Below are 18,938 nucleotides of genomic sequence, written 5' to 3' on the forward strand. Positions count from 1 at the left end.
AGCCAAGGAAACTGAACTGGCACTTGGAGCAAGATGGGGGTAAAAGCCATTCAAATGCATCTGTGTCAACCAGTTTTGAACTTGAGTGCATTTGGAGGTGCCCCTGAGGAAGATGTACTTGACATTCAGACTGGAATAGGAGTCAGTGACATCCAGGCAGTTAACCTTCATGGTCTCACATCAGCATACTTGTGGACTTTGATGTTGAAATTGGCCAAGAGGGCCTTCAGTGGCTCCATGTAGTGGTTTTAGTTGCGTGGGGACGAGATGAAACCTTGTGGGACTCTGCAGGTCACTATGTGTTGTTGGATTTTGCAGGAGCACAACTGCATAATGCAGTGTCTGTTAGTGAGTTAGGAGTCAAACCAAACTTTGAAGGGCAGTGGTATTCTATCCCATGAGCGAGGACATGGACTTGAGTAGCATTTTACGGTTGATTGTGTTGAATGTGACAGATATGTCAAGCACGACCAGGTGACATGGGTTGCCCTTCTCAATGGTGGGGGGGTGCCTCATTGTAGACCTTGATGGCGGTGGACTCTGTGCTTCATCTTGGCTAGGAACTTGTCTGGTATTCTTGACATAGGTTGGTTGTACACTCTGTATGTGCCGATGGAGTGTGATGGTCTTCTCAATGATCTTATCAATGATTGAAAGATGGCTGCTGGGGCAGTGGTGTGCATTTGGACTTCTTTAGTAAGGTAGTGTCTGCCCAGTTTTCAAAGTGTCAAAAAAGATGCCTTGCGTGAGTGAAGTGGTAATAATCTGGATGAGAGGAGTGAAAGCACTTCCTGTGATACATTTTTATTTTATTTATGCTAGGCTCTTTATAACACGCTTAATACACAGAGGTTTCTAAGCACGGACCTGGGGATCGAACCTGTGTTGCTCCGTGTCATCTTTACGTTGCCCCTGAGTTATCCTCCCTACATCTTCAAGCTGGAGGCTGGGTGTCACTGTCCATGTAGGAGGTGCCTTGAGTGATGCATGGATAGTTGTGAGTTCTTAGAGTGTCTGGCGTGGTGGTATGGTGGGAGTGTTTATGGTAGGTAGCATGTCATCAATGTGGCAATGGATCTTGCTGATTCTGTCTTTGAAGAACATTTATTTATTTATTTATTGTGCATACGTAAGGCGCTTATAATCAAGTAAATTGTGCTTCAAAGTGCCCACAGGGCAGCAGGGAGGGGACATGGGAATGAAGAACAAACGCAATAAGGCAAGATAGCGACATAGCTACTAGGCCTTGTGAGCATTCAGAACATGCAAGTGCAGGGGGAGAGAAGGGATGAGAGAGTGGGGAGGTAAGTACTAGGTGTATCAAGAGCTAGGAAGTGAGCAGCTGTATGTGCCTAAGTGGACTTGAGACAACCTCCAATAAATAAGTGCCTGTGGTGACATGGGCCAGTGGGTGCAAAGGCAACTTGCTGGAGGGGGTGTAGACTGTAGGTGATTGGGTGTTAGACGCCTAGGCCACGGTAGGGCCCTGGTCACCAATCTCAGCAACTGTGGGATTTAACAGAGGAGGGAGGAAAGATAGGAGGAGGTGAAAAGGAAAGTCTTGAGGAACTTCTGGAATTTGAGGATATCTGTCACAAGAATAAGAGGAATAGTCCATAGGAGGGAGCATGCTGAGGAAAGAGATCAGCCACCAGCTCACTGTTTAGCGAAGTGCTTAACACACAAAGTGTTGGTGCCGGAGGAACATAAAGATGTGGAGGAGAGAGCAAGTTGTAGATAGCATGGTCCCCGGCCTGTAGGGTATTTTGTGGAGATTTGGGGCCTGACGGTATTTTATTACCGCCGAAAAATAACTTAGCAATAATCACTCTTTGTATTCAGATTTGGCCATGTGCAACAATAATACAATGGACATGCATTATTTCAGCATCCAGACCTGCATATTTGGTATACGTGGTTGGTGGTATTTTGGTGAGCATAATTCCCTTGTTTTATTTGTGGCCCCAATGTCCAGAATCCCTTATCTTCGCTTAGATTTTTCGTGTGATCACTAGAGAGACCTCAGACCTGCATTCTAGAGATACCACAATTTCCAGTGATAGTGTTGGTGCGCCACCATGGGCAAACTCACTGACTTATTTACGACAGAGAGCTATATGTGGTAGTCTTGTGGTAATTTCCACTACCTTATATACGGTAGGGAGCTATGTTCAGAGAGTCTCTCTTCCCGTTGGCTCATGTACCTCCAACAAGTTATACTACAGTCACTCACAATTATTCATACTGATTCTGACATACACACATCTGTCTTAAAATGACCATTGCACTGTTTAAAAATCTCCCCACATCATTGGCATTGTAATGGTAAATAGAAAATAAACCACCCGTCTGTTTTCAAATATTTTCTGTATTATAAAAGTTGTATTTAGACATGATCTCATTCTTTACAGCAATAAAATGGAACAATCAAAGCATTTTCTATGACACACTGCAATTATAGTGGCGGAGAACAGAACTTAAATTGCAACATTATCACTTGATTAAGACACGCACGGGACTTTCATTTTTCTACACTGACTGCATGCTTTCGTGCACACACACAGCTCCCCCAGTTAGGTAATTACCTTATCTGTTCAGAGGCTTCTCTCTGTGAATGTGGCTCTCTTGGCTTAACTCCAGCAAAAAGGAATGCTTGCCTTCTCAAGCCGGGGTCATTTCCTGGAATTCTCAGCTTTTTCAGATAGGACTGCCTCTGCCAGTGGAAAGGTAATTCTTTCAGCTTTCCCCAGTCTCGACTGCAGCAGGACACCCCCACAGCCAGGTCTTCTCCCCAGTAGTGCAGAAAGATGTCTGCCTGTCTTTTTCCCTGCTACTGCCCACTAAAACTTTCCTCTCAGCCCTCTTTATGACGTGTTCCAATGAAATCCATCATCTCTCATCCTCCTACTCTTCAACAATAGCTTCGCTTATACATTTGCAATTGTTGCAAATCTGACTTCCTTCCTCCTGCAGTTACTGTGCACAACAACACGGATAATCAGGCAGAGAAGAGAGGAAAAAATCTGCACACTCATTTAACTGGTTTTCAAAGTATGCCTAATTCTGCAGTAGAGAACACATTTTATTAGTGGGTTTATATTAAAATAAGGTTTTATTAGTCAGGTTAATGGTTAATATGTTAGCTGTTAATTTTCAAATGTGTCTCTAGCAATATAGGCATTTCAGGTGAAAAATAGTGTGCATTTTTAAATGAACACGTGTGCTTTTAACTGTAAAAATAGATTTGCATCTTATATGTTAAAATCGTTTTTGACTGAATAGTCTGTCTTTCCTTGTTAATCTGCTAACCCATATAGCAATGCACCGCACCCTTGTGGTGGTGCTGCAAAAAAAAAATGCTACTTGTGCAGTAGTGCTGTACAAAAAATGCTACTTGTGCAGTAGTGCTGTACTCTGTGCTGTAACATGCCAAATATCCTTACATATACCCTCCTTTTGTTTTTAGAACTTGGCTATAATCCAAGCCAATCTCTAAAAACAACTTGTTCTTTTTTTTTTTTTTACAATATATCAATCCAACAAAATGAATATTCATGTGCATCAATGAAAATTTGCAATAAATATTTCATCTGAGTCCATAAGTCCATAAAATGTTCCACATTTGCCTTCTCAGTGGAAGTGGCATTACTTTAAGTTTAAATTTTCCAAGTCAATTAAAAACAATGAAATAAAACAACTAACTAAAACAAATAAGTAATATAACAAGTTAAAATAAATAATTAAAATAATAAATACGTGGAACTTCATATGCCGGAACTTTTGTTTTGTCTCTTTTGGTATGTCCCGACCAGCGATGTTATTCGGTTCATTCGAGTACTCTTTCATCTTGGCAATCTTGAATCCACAGTAGTCATCTCTTTTGGCATTCCGGTTATTTTGTCTTCACCTCCACCTGGAGGCAGGCATCTTTTGGTCTTCATCCAGGGGACTCCAGGACTCCATCGTCTCCCGTGGCCTCTGATCCCGGAACCTCCGATCAAATAATGTTAATTGTCTAAATCAAAATAGAAAATAAACAGATTAAGTACATAGCACAATACTAACTTCATCCTTTTGCCAAAAATAAAACATGCTTGGTAAAAATACTTCGTTTCTTTTTTCTTTCTTCTGAAATTAAACACAAGTTAAAAGAAAACAAACACATATAAAACAGCATTCAATATTTAATACACTTTCTCTCTGCACACCAACCACGAGCTTCTGTTATATGTGCATTTATTTATTTATTTATTTATATATTTATATTATATATTTTTACATATATTACAGTGTTTATGTGCCATCATAACAATCAACTTTTTTTTAACTTCTTTGTCACTGCCTCCTGATCACACCCATTTATTTTCTCAAGGGACTCTATCCGTTTCCACATGCTCAAGCTGCCTGATCTCATGTCTGGGATGGCATGGTTTGATTTGATTTACATGGACAAACTGCTCTATTGCTGTTTCACCTTCATTTTTCAAAATTTTATACACTACAGGAGAGACTTTATCTATAATTCGAAATGGCCCCTGCCAGGCTGCCAGAAATTTAGAATTTTTCTGTTTACTTTTTCCAAAATGAAACTTGTACACCTGATCCCCTACATTGTATTCCTTTACTGATGTCTTTTTGTCATAATATGACTTAGCACTGTCAGCAGCTCTTTCCAGATTTCTCTGCACAAAAGCAAATGCATGTTGCAAATGCCTCCTCAGTTCATCAATATATTCATGAACTGTGGATGCACTCACTAGAGTTTGCTCATGTGTTCTGTATAGTAGGAGTTGTGGTAACACCATTTTCCTACCTGTTAAGACCTCATGGGGCTAACACCTGTTGCTTTGGCAGGAGTCGACCTGATTGCCATCAAAACCAATGGTAAACGCAAATCCCAGCTGGAACCTGCTTCTGCCACAAATTTCTTTAAAATGTCCACAACAGACCTATTGCTTCTTTCAACTGTACCTGAAGACGCCGCCCGATATGCGATATGTAGTTTCCTTTTCACACCTAGTATTTGCCATACCTTACTCATTAGAGTACTTGTGAAATGACTTCCTCTGTCTGACTCAATTCTTTGTGGCAACCCAAACCTTGAGAACACATGGTTCACCAGCAATGTGGCTGCTGTTTGCGCACTACAATCTGGTGCGGGAATGCACTCAATCCACTTTGACATCAAACATACCACACTCAAAATATAGCGGTGTCCCCTGCTCGACCTTTTTAAAGGACCTACATAGTCTATTTGCAAATCTGACCATGGGAGAGTTAGGCCTCTTTTCATCAATGGTGCTCTATGCATTGGTGAAGCAGGTTTAAATTGGGCGCATACTAGACATCCTCTAGTATATAATTCCACATCTTGGGACATATGTGGCCAGTAAGCATAATCTTTTAGTATTTCTAATGTCTTTTGTGAACCTCTATGGCCTGCAGTTATGGCATCGTGTGCATGGTGTAGCATTAGTCCTCTGAATGAAAGGGGTACTACCCACTGTATTTGCCCTGTTATGGACTCTCTAATCATGAGTCCATCCAGTAATCTAATTCGTGTTTTGTTCTTTAATAACACCCTCAATTCTTCTTTTCCCATACAATCATTTTCTGTTAAAGGATTTTGTTCAGGATCTATCAAATGATTATAATAGATTCCTAAAATTTGATCATTCTTTTGTGCCTCAATCAAATCTTGGTCTGGCGTGTCATGACTCCACTGCACCACCGGTTGATCTACCTCCTTTGGTGCTTTAGAACGTGTGACTGCATCAATTTGTATTTCACCCATTAAATAATCAATAGGTAGCAATTCTCCCATCACAGCCCCAATCTTAGCCAGATGGTCTGCCTTATCATTTCCCTCCTTATCCTCTCCTGGTGTTTTTAAATGCCCACGAATTTTTCTCCAGTATATTGTTAAATTATTTTCTGACACCAATTTGTCTATGGCTTGTATCATTTTTCCATGTTTAAGTGGCTTTTTGTTGTATGTAACCATGCCTCTTGCTTTCCAACCAGGCAAATACTCCACAAAGCTATTCCGTGCATAGTCAGAATCAGTCACCAGGACAATTTCACTGAACTTTTTATCAACTGCAGTAGCAATTGCTTTATAGATGGCTGCCAATTCCGCCACCTGACTGCTCCTATCTCCAATCCTCATCCCTATACTAGGAACGCCTTCACATTTCAACCAGACATTTCCTATTCCTGCCACTAATTGTTTATTACTGTCATTTTCAATGTGAAAAGCACAACCATCCACATATACAGTTGGCAAATCCTTGCATGTTTTTTCATCAAAAGCTTTGTGTGGTGATTGTTCAAATTCCTGTAAACCAGCTTCCACATCCATTTCATTTGTTATTTGTTCAGCTGCACAGTCATGTAAGTCAGCTAACCCTTGAGCAATTGGGCTCTTTTTATTTTGTCCATATCTTACTTCTACGGGAAAACCTTGTAATGCCAGCGTCCATGAAGTGATTCTGGATTGTGCTAGATTGCCTGATCTAATTCTTTTACTCTCTAAAAATTGCAAAGGTTGATGATTTGTTTCAATAATCACCTTTTCTCCCTGAACAATGGGGCGGAAATGTTGTAGCGCCCACACAGTGGTTAATAGGGCCTTTTCGCATTCATTAAATTTCATTTCAACTTGGGAAAATGCCTTACTTGCATATGCAATGGTTTTGTGATTCAAATCGTGTTTTTGTGATAACACTGCTGACATACAATGTTCAGAAAAGCCTATTTCTATAAAGAAATCCCTGTCCTTTATGGGGTATGCTAAACATGGTGCCTTTACAAGACATTCCTTCAATCTAGCCACTGCATCAGACTGCTCTCTTTCCCATCTCCAGGGAGTATTTAGTTTAAGCAGTTTAGTCAATGGTTGAGTGATTTCTGCATAATTCTCAATGAACTTTCTGTTATAGCCTGTCATCCCTAATAAACTTTTTACTCCTTTCACATTTTTAGGATCTTTTAATCTTTGTATGGCCTCTATTTTCTTCCTTTGTGGATTTAGCCCATGTTCAGTCACTTCATGCCCTAGAAAGTTCACTTTTTTCTTGCACCATTGTGCTTTTTGCAAAGATACTTTGGCGCCTGCTTTCTGCAATTGGCCAAGCACATGTCTTATTTCATCAAAATGGCTTTTAAGGTTTTCATTTTTTATCAAGACATCATCCACATAAACTATTGTCCCTCTTTCCGCTGCATCCGGCATGGCCTTTCTCAAAAATATGCCAAATTCACTCCCACTATTGATGTACCCGAACGGAGCTCTAAGCCAGGCATATTGAGTCCTGTCAAATGTAAAGGAAAATAGGTGTTGTATCTCCTCTGCCAATGGCACACACCAATATCCAGATGTGAGATCTAACGTGGTAAATACATTTGAACCATGTATCTGAGCTAGGCCCTGATCAATGAATGGTAGTGGCCATCTAGATACTGGTACTCTTTTATTTAACTCTCTTAAGTCTGCACACAGCCGCCATTGACCATTTGGCTTTAACACACCTAAAATAGGCGTATTGGATGTGCTATGAATGGGCCTAATTATTCCCCGTGATTCCAAATTTTTAATAATCTCTGCCAATGATTCTAAACATGCCAGCGGTAGTCTATACTGGCGTACAAACACTGGATTTCTGCTACAACCTTCTGGTAGTGTGGCCACATGTAAATCAGTTAAACCACAATCATAAGCATCTTTTGCAAATACATCCTTAAACTCCATAAATATTTCCTTCAGATTGCGTCGATCCTCATCGCTGTCACATGCATCCGCTAAGGAGATCTGCTCTTCTACCATTCTGGAAAATTCTGGAAACTCTTCTGGTAAAGGAATCTCAGCGCTTTCCTCTAACTGTGTGGCTGTGTCTTTTTGTAGAGCTGCCACTTTCAAATATTTTGGCATATCAGCTTCCACTTCAATGGGCTGATTTCCTGTTTCATTTTCATTTAAATTAAATATTATGCAATCCTCTTGATGGCAGCACACTGTCTCATTTGAATCATAAGGATACACAGAATGAATTTTAAATATTCCTTTGGGCTGAGAGTCCAGGTGTTCTGGCAACTCGCCCTTGGCATCTACATATTTTTCAGGAATATTCCCAATCACCATGTTACTTAAATCTGCCGTATAATGTGATTTTTGTATGGCCATTCCTAATGGGGAGTTTTCATCTAAATGAATATCCTGACAACCTTTATTATTTACCATGATTTTTACAGATCCCTCACCAATGTCTACCAATGGAATGTATTCATAATCCAGGCCTTGCTGTTTTATGGATTCATTCAAGCATACAAATGCATCAGAGCCTTTCATCTGCTGTCCATTTTTGCATTTCAGTGTTATTGCAAACTGTTTTGTAAATGCAGGAATAATAGTATTTTTCCTCATCTGTAATTCGACTGCATAAGGAACTAGTTGTGCACAATGATAAGCCCTTCTTTTGTCTTCAAATTCAGGTGCCGGCCCACCTAGGCGTGACCATATTTTTTGATTAAGGAAATCTAACACCATACACATTCTGTGCATGATGTCATTGCCCATGTAAAATTCATTTTGTGCTCCACTCACTATCCATACATTATGGTAAATTGTTTTCTGCCCAATGCTAATTTTAAGCATGCATCTGCCTGTAATTCGGTTTTCAAAGTCTGAACTGTCCAACCCAGAAACATATTGGTTTTTAATCCTAAATTTCGGGATTTCTTCCCTCTCCATAATTTTTTGCAACAATTTCTCATTAATGAAACTCCTTTCATGTTCAAGCGCTAAAGTGGCTTTTATTGTTTTAAGATAATCATTTATACCAGCGTGAACCCATGGTTGCTCATCTTCCATGTGTATCTCTGCCAGAGTGGTAATGTGTTTTTCTGAATCTGTTTTAGGAACAATATTCTGTTTGCATGTATTCTCTTTTAAATAGAAACGTAATGTGTGTTCGTCTATGGCAGTCTGCCAATCTTTCCTTGGGTCCAAGTATATTTGTACAGGTAGTTTTTCATTGTCGCTCTGATCTTTGTCTTGACACCTTAATATAACAGTGACACTAGGTATGCAGCTATTCTGGAGATATACCTCCACAGCATCATTTGTTTTGGCAACGGTGTGACATTCTTTTATATTGCTGTTTTGTGATTTTAGTTTCTTAGGCCTCAATGGTTTTTTGGTTAAGGACCATAGCACTCCATTCACCCCATCTATGAGAGGAGACAATCTTTTCAGGCAATCTGTCCCCATCAGAAATGGAATTTCACAAATAGATGTGATCAATACCTCTTGTTTCATTCTGTGCTTTCCTATTTTTATGTCAACCTCAGTTACACCTATGATGGGCACCTCCTCCCCATTAAAGTTATGCACTGGGCCTTGATTTGCCTTCACTGTGATCTGACTCTGTGGAGGCCTCCCTTCATTGATACTCTTTACCAGCTCCTTGGACATAATTGTGGCCTGTGCGCCAGTGTCAATCATAGCAAAGGTGTGGCATTTTTCTTCTACAGTGATGGGTGCATAATATCTGTCCTCAACTTCCTCTAATATACATAAGAAATGTGAATTCTTACTGATTTCAGGGCTCACCTTTCTCAGGTCTTTTTCACTTTTGGCTAAGCACATTGGTAAATGAAAAGACATTTTTCCCTCCTTTTTACCCATTTCTGTGCGAGATATTTTATTCATTTCTCCATGTTCAGAGGTTTTTTGGAGTGTGGCCACCGTTCGCCCATCCATCTGGGTAACATCAGAGACCACATTACAACCTTCCAACTGAACATGTGTAACAACGTCATTCAGCAATTTGTCATTTTTTAATTCTGTGCATTTGTGATCATTTAGTGTAATACCAGCCCTTTCAGCCTCTTCAAAAATATGTGGCTCAAAGAATTTTTCAGGTGATTGACTTGTACCCTCCTTGTGAGTATTTCCTTTTTCTGTCTGTGTTTGGTCATTGTTTTGCTTGCCCAGGGAAGAAGCTATGGCATCCCCACTTACTCCCTGTTCACTGGTATTCCCCATGCATGAGTCATTTTTCTTAAATCTGTCCCTTTGTTCTTTTGGAATTCCTAATGTTTCTTTTTCATTTGTGCAAATCTTTACTGTTTTATTTAGCTCTAAGTTAAACCGTACCTCTTTTTTAGAATTATTTACACTTTCCATCACAATTTCATTTACTGGTACTTTCATTTTTAATCCATTAGTCATCTCAGAGTCGTTATGCAAAGTTATATCAGAGCAATCTGTCATTTTGGCACTGCAGTTATCATGAGTACTTAGTCACTTTTCGGAAGCCCCCCGGTCATTGCTATGGCCATCAGCCCCCTCTTTGGAAGGTTGTTTTTGCGCTGTATAGAGCTTTCCTATTTGCTCAGCTAACATTTTCACTTGGGCCTCAAGGCATTGGAACCTTTCCACCTCTCTAGGATCCTCTTTCTGTGGCCTAGGTCGATATTGGTTGTTTTCCCCCTGATTGGATCTATTCTGATACCTCTCAGGTGATTGATACCGGTTGGGATGGTTTCTGAACTCTTTATTCATTTGTGGAGGGGAGCGGGTTGCACCCATCCTTTGATTATAGTCCCCTGGTGGGGAATCATTGTACTGGCGTGGACTGTAGTTCACGTTTTGCCTCATGTCCTGTCTCTCAGATTGTGGGTACTGGCCCCTATATTGATTTCCATTATCAGTAAATCGATCCACATATCGGGGCCTATCCTGATTACCATATATCATGGTGCTGGGATCAAATCTGCTCTGTGTCCCCAATGACTGGTAGGGACCATCATTTCTTTGATCATTCTTTTGTCTCTGGTTATGGTTCATACCTGCCATATCAGACCGGTATCTTACCCGGGGTCTATCTCCTAAATATCTAGGGCTGATGTAGCTCTCTCTATTACTAGGATCATGTGATTGGAACATTGGTACAGGAAATGGCGATCTTTGTTGATTACCCCTTTGTTCAGGTGTCACATTATTTTTACCTTGGCTTTGAGCAGACTCAAGGGACATTTTGGCTGACCTGATTTCCATTACTGTGGCTGAGGGTTCTTTAGATTTAGGCCTAGTATCTTTCATTTTATCACTTTCTCTACCCTGACAATAGAGTACCTCATATAGCTTGGTGCTTTGATGTACAATCCATTCAAGGGACTTGTCACGGTCAAATTCACGGACCAATTGGGATATGATGTCTTTCTGTAGCCCATAGAAGTATGCGGTTTTAAACTCATTGGAATTTGAGTCAAAAGATACATCAAAGCGAGAGAATGCTCTTTTTAAGTCTTGTAAAAATTGGCGAGGTGATGTATTAGGTCCAGCAGTAATAGTGTACGCGACTTTCTTTGCCTCCTGCAATGACTGAAAAGGAGAAAAATGACGCCTAATTTCTTTTTCAAACTCCAGCCATGTCATATTCTGCTGTTCATTTAATCCCCTTATGATGCTGGCCGTCGGGGCATCTAAAGTTAAATGAAAATATTGTCTGTACTGTTCCTTAGGTATCTGGAGCGCTTTAAAAATGTCATGCACCGCTTCTAAGTGATCCTCAATGCAGCATTCACCTCCCTTTTTAAATGGTTTGATCAGGGCTTTAATGGATTTCATTATTTTTATGGGGCTACTTGTTGCAATGCATGGAATTGCACTATTTTGTGAGTCAATCCTGTTTTCAGGTGTATGAGATTGGTGACTGCCCCCAATGGGAGTATCAAATCCCCCAAGGGCGCTGCAACCAAGTTCAGTCACCGGCCCTGTCACTGGGGCACTAGCTCTTTGGGCAGAGCTAGAATTCACCTCCACTCCATTGAATGTGGTACCCTGCCGCCTCTCCTGGGACCTGGGAATGCACATTTGCTGTTCTAAGTCCTTACACTTTTTAAGGAGTCTGTTGGCTTCATCATGCAAATAATTATTTTCATCACTCATTTTATTAATTGCCTCCTGCATATCGCACATTTGCGTTTGGCATTCATTGAACTCTTTACTTCTCTTGTCTCTTTCTTGGATCATTTTAATCATTTCTTGTTCTACACTCTGGAGATCACCTTCTTTTTCGCAATGTTCTTTTTGTAAAATCTGCATTTCTGAAACAACCTCATCTTTATCCTGCCTAATGTGATCCACTAAGGCTTTTAAGTGTGTCAATTCTTGCTCACTATCTTCAAATTGTTTCTTGCTTTTGGATAACTGAGTATCAAAGTCTCTGCATTTTAATTGCATGTCTTTTTGGCATACATCCAATTCTGCTCTCAACATTTCCTGATTTTTACTTGCCCCATCTAATTCAGTCTTTAACCTGTTAATTAGCTGAGTATCATTCTCTTGCATTCGCAGGGACTTGTTTAAAATAAACCATATTTTGCCGCATAGCCGTATTAAACAGTCTTTCTCTGCACTTTTATCGGCTGCATTCAATAATCTTGTAAGGCAGACCTGAATTATGCTGCCTTCTGCAAAAATATTGTCTAGTTTTTCTTTCTGCACCTCACCCTGAATGCGGTTACTCCATTCTAAGGTACTGTTCGAAGACCAATTCCCATGTGCAAATAACTTTGCCTCTAAATATTGCACTAGATCTGAGAATGTGGTTTCCCTTTGTGACATTCTGAAATTCGTTTTTAGTGGTACACTGCTATTATAAAATGGGTTCCCTTTAATGTGCAAATGGCAGTGTGAGACACGCTTGCCACGCCCAGTAGGTACTCTGTGATCACTTTCCCGGCCTGCAACGCACCATAAATATGTAGGGTATTTTGTGGAGATTTGGGGCCTGACGGTATTTTATTACCGCCGAAAAATAACTTAGCAATAATCACTCTTTGTATTCAGATTTGGCCATGTGCAACAATAATACAATGGACATGCATTATTTCAGCATCCAGACCTGCATATTTGGTATACGTGGTTGGTGGTATTTTGGTGAGCATAATTCCCTTGTTTTATTTGTGGCCCCAATGTCCAGAATCCCTTATCTTCGCTTAGATTTTTCGTGTGATCACTAGAGAGACCTCAGACCTGCATTCTAGAGATACCACAATTTCCAGTGATAGTGTTGGTGCGCCACCATGGGCAAACTCACTGACTTATTTACGACAGAGAGCTATATGTGGTAGTCTTGTGGTAATTTCCACTACCTTATATACGGTAGGGAGCTATGTTCAGAGAGTCTCTCTTCCCGTTGGCTCATGTACCTCCAACAAGTTATACTACAGTCACTCACAATTATTCATACTGATTCTGACATACACACATCTGTCTTAAAATGACCATTGCACTGTTTAAAAATCTCCCCACATCATTGGCATTGTAATGGAAAATAGAAAATAAACCACCCGTCTGTTTTCAAATATTTTCTGTATTATAAAAGTTGTATTTAGACATGATCTCATTCTTTACAGCAATAAAATGGAACAATCAAAGCATTTTCTATGACACACTGCAATTATAGTGGCGGAGAACAGAACTTAAATTGCAACATTATCACTTGATTAAGACACGCACGGGACTTTCATTTTTCTACACTGACTGCATGCTTTCGTGCACACACACAGCTCCCCCAGTTAGGTAATTACCTTATCTGTTCAGAGGCTTCTCTCTGTGAATGTGGCTCTCTTGGCTTAACTCCAGCAAAAAGGAATGCTTGCCTTCTCAAGCCGGGGTCATTTCCTGGAATTCTCAGCTTTTTCAGATAGGACTGCCTCTGCCAGTGGAAAGGTAATTCTTTCAGCTTTCCCCAGTCTCGACTGCAGCAGGACACCCCCACAGCCAGGTCTTCTCCCCAGTAGTGCAGAAAGATGTCTGCCTGTCTTTTTCCCTGCTACTGCCCACTAAAACTTTCCTCTCAGCCCTCTTTATGACGTGTTCCAATGAAATCCATCATCTCTCATCCTCCTACTCTTCAACAATAGCTTCGCTTATACATTTGCAATTGTTGCAAATCTGACTTCCTTCCTCCTGCAGTTACTGTGCACAACAACACGGATAATCAGGCAGAGAAGAGAGGAAAAAATCTGCACACTCATTTAACTGGTTTTCAAAGTATGCCTAATTCTGCAGTAGAGAACACATTTTATTAGTGGGTTTATATTAAAATAAGGTTTTATTAGTCAGGTTAATGGTTAATATGTTAGCTGTTAATTTTCAAATGTGTCTCTAGCAATATAGGCATTTCAGGTGAAAAATAGTGTGCATTTTTAAATGAACACGTGTGCTTTTAACTGTAAAAATAGATTTGCATCTTATATGTTAAAATCGTTTTTGACTGAATAGTCTGTCTTTCCTTGTTAATCTGCTAACCCATATAGCAATGCACCGCACCCTTGTGGTGGTGCTGCAAAAAAAAAATGCTACTTGTGCAGTAGTGCTGTACAAAAAATGCTACTTGTGCAGTAGTGCTGTACTCTGTGCTGTAACATGCCAAATATCCTTACAGGCCCCAGGCAGCCTTGTGGATCATCCAGAGGGATATGAATAAGATCCTTGAAGTAACCTGCAGACAGGGGAGAGTTTTTAGGGCTGGAGAGATGCGGTCCTTGTGCTTGTAGCTTAGTCTCACAGCCCTATTCTGGATTAGATGGAGGGGTCATAGAGAAGAGAAGGGTATATTAAGGTTAAATCTATTTCAGGAGTCTAGCCTAGAGAGAACCAGAGCTCTAGAGACATTGAGCTTCTGCGGGAAAGTGAGGAAAAGAAGAATTCCTTTGAGGAGGTGGAGTTGAAAGTGGGACTTCTTGGCAAGGTTCTGAATGTGAGGGATGATGGAAAGAGAGGAGTCAAAGATGACTCCAAGATTTCTGACTTCAGAGGAAAGAGAAGGGGGAGAGCCCATATAACATGGCCAGAGTGAGGGACAGAAAGAGGGAGCAGGAGTCCCAATAGGAAGTATCTCAGTCTAGCTGGTGTTGAGGCAGAAATCATGGGAGATACACCAAGACTGAATGGCAGATAGGCAGTCCGGAATGATGGAGGATCAGATGGGAGCTTGAAGAAGAGTTGTATGTCATCTGCATAACACTGGAAGTTTAGGGAGTGCCCGCTGCGAGATACCTAGTGTATTGAGGAGTCATTTTATGAGGATGGAGTGGTTGACCATATCAAATGCACAGGAGAGATCAAGTTGAATGAGAACAGCGGGAGAGTTAGAATCAAGAGGTGCAAGTAGTTCCTCACTGGTGTTCAGAAGAACAGTTTCCATGCCTCTGGATGCTCAGTGCAGGGGCAATGGAACCAATATTGTCCTTAATGGTTCTGGAGGAGCAAGGGGAAACCTGTCTGGAGTTGACCTTTATGGAACGGACAACTCTGTTGACCTCATCAGGTGTGATTGGAGAGAAGGAGGAGAGAAAGGCAGATGGAGGATGGGAGACCACAGGAGGCAGGGGAATGGGTGAACGGGGTGGGGAGGGTGATAGATGAAATGGGTGCTCAGGATGTCCTGAGTTTTTGCAGGGAAGTGTGTGGCCAGTGCATTGCAGAGACCCTGGTAGAGGAGATGTGGGGAGGAGACTGCAGAGGGGTTTGATAGTACCATGCAGATTTTAAAGAGTTCAGCCATGTTGTTGGATGCACTAATGATGCAGGCCTGGATGTGGGCCCTTTCCTTGCTGCGGATAGAGAGTCTGTATTGCCTTTGGAGAAGGTGATAAGCAAGTTTGTCAGAGATGAGCCCGAGGTCTGCCACTTACGTTCTGCAGCTCTGCACTTTCTTTTCAGGACTTCAAGTTCAGAATCAGACCAAGTGTTGCCCTAAGAGCCATGCTTCAGGTGGATCCTCATAATTGGGGCAGGAATGTCAAGGGTATTGGTAATGGCAAGAGGGAGTTTGCATGGAGCAGAGTCAGAGGTAGAATCTGTAGTGGGAATAGAGGGGGGATGAAGGTAGATGCAAAGGCAGAAACTGGCTCTCGTTTCATCAGACAGATGTTGGTGAATGAGGTTGGCATTGCTGAGAGAGGCATCGACAGAGGGCCGAGAGGAACCAAGTGAGAGGAGAGAGTGGTCTGACCAAGAGAGTGGGATGGTCATTGGGGGGAGAGTGAAAGATCACAGTGAATGAAGAGTGTGTCCATCTGAGTGGGTAGGACCTGAAGGAGGAATGGAGAGGGAGAGTGAGGTGCAGATGTCATGGAAAAGAGTGGAGGCCATGATTGAGGAGTCAAGGTGGATGTTAAAATCCCCCATGAGAAGGCGTTTAGTGGTGGTAGTGATGAGAGAGGATGATAAATCAGCTCATTCAGAAAGGAACAGGGTGGTAGAGCCAGGTGGCCTGTAGATAGTGGCAATGGTCAGTAAGGAGGTGGAAGCGATTACCAACTTGCAAACCAGGCTCTCGAAGGAAGAGCAAGGCTGGGTGGGTATGAGGGGAGAAGGGACCACCTGAGGGAAGATCAGGGCAACCCCACCGCCATCACGGTTAGGGTGAGGCTTGGAGATGGTCTTTTAGCCATCAGGGAGAAGGGAGTCAAAAGCAGTGGCTGAGCTGGCCCTGAACCATGTCTCGGTAATAGCAAGGATATCAAGGTCAAGGTTTTCAAGAAGGAGGCAGATGTTGGCAGAGTGTTTGATGGCAGAACAAGCATTAGGCATGGCAAAATGCAAGAGATCTCCAACTTGGAAGCTTTTCCCAGGAGGGGTACAGGGGCGACATAGACCAGTCAGACAGGGGGCAGAGAGAGAGGAAGAAGGAGTAGCAGGAGTGGTGAGGAAGTTCATGAGGAATGGCAGGCGCTGGTTAAAGATGAGGAGGTTGGGTTAAGGACCCTGAACCAGGATAGTGCCAGTGTGATAGGCATTATTGATACAACTGGATAATGCAAAGCCAACCAAAAGGACTTCCCATTTAGTGTCAACATTAATGGGTGAGGATGTAAGAGGAGAGAGAGAGGAGAGATGAGATGAGGAGACCATAGATCTGGAGAGGGCGAACGCCGGCCCTCGCAAAGGCACTCGACAAGGCTGGTCACTGACTGAGCTGACCGAGCTTGGCCGTGCTCGAGTGCGCCTGGCATCCTGTCCCAGCATACAGCGGTGAGATTCATGAACTATGTCTTAATTGTAGCGTTACCCGTACTAACTTGACTTTGGTAACTTTGGTGATTAAACCGCCTACATACTGCCGCCTGCTCGAGCATGCCCACGGCACAGAACGTTATCCTCATTATCAGTCGCCCCATCCAAGGGAAGTCCGGAGCCTCGGAGCCAGTGCCTACTCGGACCTTTAATCTTTTGTGAGTAAAGGGGATACCCTCAGTCTACACTATTGTGCTTTCTGGTATGTCTTCTGCTATTCCGCATTCATAAACATTTGATCTCGGTTTCTTTCACCTTCGATAACTGTTTGCTACATACGCTTATGCTTCCAACTCCGCCGCCCCTATGCGTTACTGCTGCCACCTCTTTAATAGTACAGTCATCTTCAGCCCCTAGTGCTTTATGCCTCATGACTGCTATTGGCCGTGCCCTTTGGTCGCTAACTGACCACTGCAATTGTGCTGTGCCTTATGGTCGCTTACGGACCACTGCACTGTATTGTGCCTTATGGTCGCCCAGAGACCACTGTATTATTGTGTAGTGCCTTATGGTTGCCCAGAGACCACTGTAGTATTGTGTAGTGCCTTATGGTCGCCCAGAGACCACTGTATTATTGTGTAGTGCCTTATGGTCGCCCAGAGACCACTGTATTATTGTGTAGTGCCTTATGGTCGCCCAGAGACCACTGTATTATTGCGTAGTGCCTTATGGTCGCCCAGAGACCACTGTACTATCACTCTCAGCCCAGTATCTGACCTCGGTTTTTAGACCTACATCTGACCGTCGCACTTAGCCCAGTATCTGACTGCTACTCTTAGACTAGTACGTCACTGCTGCATTAATCTCGCCAAGTATTTGAGAACTGTACTCTGCCAACTCTGCCCCGTATCCACCCACGGCAACTAATTCCAGCCCACCTAGCTCAGCTAGTAGTAACAGTATGTACTTCCACATGCCTAACCCAGTTCACCTTGCACAATTCTCCAAACTGACAATTATCCTTACCATCATCTACACGACCATGCCTACAGTTCTGCCTACAGAGGGCCTTGGTGCCCACATACAACTCATCTCTAAACCCTGCAACTTAGAACAAAGGAAGCTTAGACTCCGTGCTCGACTACCTAAAATATTCGAACCTATTACTAAATATAACATTAACCTAGAACACCTTCGACCCAAAATATGCCGACCACTATTAACCACCGCCCCTCTCAGACGCCAACCACACCATAAAATCAATAAACTTATAGCCAAACCCCCGCTCACAGCGCAGCTAGAACCTGAACTAAAAGCTGCTCTAATCAATGCCAGATCATTAGTCGCCCATGCCACTGACATAGCAGATATCATACGGGATAATAGCCTTGACTTCATTGCCATTACTGAATCTTGGCTCCACGATGCAGCAGGTCCGGCTCTCACTCTGGCAGTCCCAGAGAATTATACCATTCTCAGAGCTGACAGACCAGACTCGCGCGGTGGAGGAATTGCAATTATCGCCAAATCTGATCTCTCTATGAGAATCACACCCACACCCTCCCTCAAATCCTGCGAGCTTCTCTCTATCAAATTACCGACTGCGAACTCCCAAACACTAAATATCCACCTTATCTATAGACCCCCTGGCCCCGTCAGCACCTTCACTGAAGACATCTGAGAAGCTAAAAGAATCCTCCCAAACACTAGTACTAGGAGATTTCAATCTAGGGCTCAACGATATCAACGACCATCATGCTACTGCCACAGGCAATACTCTGTCAGTGCTAGGCTTCACGCAGTTCGTGAATACTTCCACACATATCAAGGGAAGAACACTAGACTGGATTGCCAGTCACAACTGCTACCCTTCTATAACAGCCATCACCCCCCAAATATGGTC

Source organism: Ambystoma mexicanum, chromosome 7q (assembly GCF_040938575.1).
Source record: "Ambystoma mexicanum isolate Mex_15411 chromosome 7q, UKY_AmexF1_1, whole genome shotgun sequence".
NCBI classification, from domain to species: Eukaryota; Metazoa; Chordata; class Amphibia; order Caudata; family Ambystomatidae; genus Ambystoma; species Ambystoma mexicanum.